Source organism: Gossypium arboreum, chromosome 3 (assembly GCF_025698485.1).
Source record: "Gossypium arboreum isolate Shixiya-1 chromosome 3, ASM2569848v2, whole genome shotgun sequence".
NCBI lineage: Eukaryota > Viridiplantae > Streptophyta > Magnoliopsida > Malvales > Malvaceae > Gossypium > Gossypium arboreum.
In genome coordinates this window covers 76804446-76805011 of record NC_069072.1, presented here as the reverse complement: position 1 = coordinate 76805011, position 566 = coordinate 76804446, and positions in this window count along the sequence as shown.

Below are 566 nucleotides of genomic sequence, written 5' to 3'. Positions count from 1 at the left end.
TGTATGGGATATGATATGAGATGATACTGACGTACAAAGAATTCACTGTTTAAATCAGAATCCAACATTTGTTGTGGATTACTGAGTTTTGTTTATAATGAGACAACTGTTACTAATTGTCTCTATGAAGACCCTAATGTGTTCTGGAAGGATGTAATGTTTTATGACATACAATGCCTACGAGTTTAGCACTTTGGTGTTTAGGTGTGTTTTGTGAGTTATCGCTTGAATGAGCAATTTGGTGTGTTTTGGTGGTTAGCCGCATATCCATATATGTTTATTAAAGTTTAACGGGCTAAATGGTTAGTGTAACACAAAAAATATCTTATCAATAATGTGTTGTAACAGCCTATTTTCAGTGAAATCAGAATAGTGGTTTTGAGACCACAAATCAGAAGTCAAAAAATTCAGTTTAAATTATTATATGGTCTACAGTATGATAGAAATATCATACAAAAATTTTGTTAAGAAATTTTATTGTTTACGTACCTAATTTGATGAAAAGGGCAAAATTGCGTTAAGTGCAAAAGTTGATTTCTAATAGCTAAAAGTATTAAATAGCTATA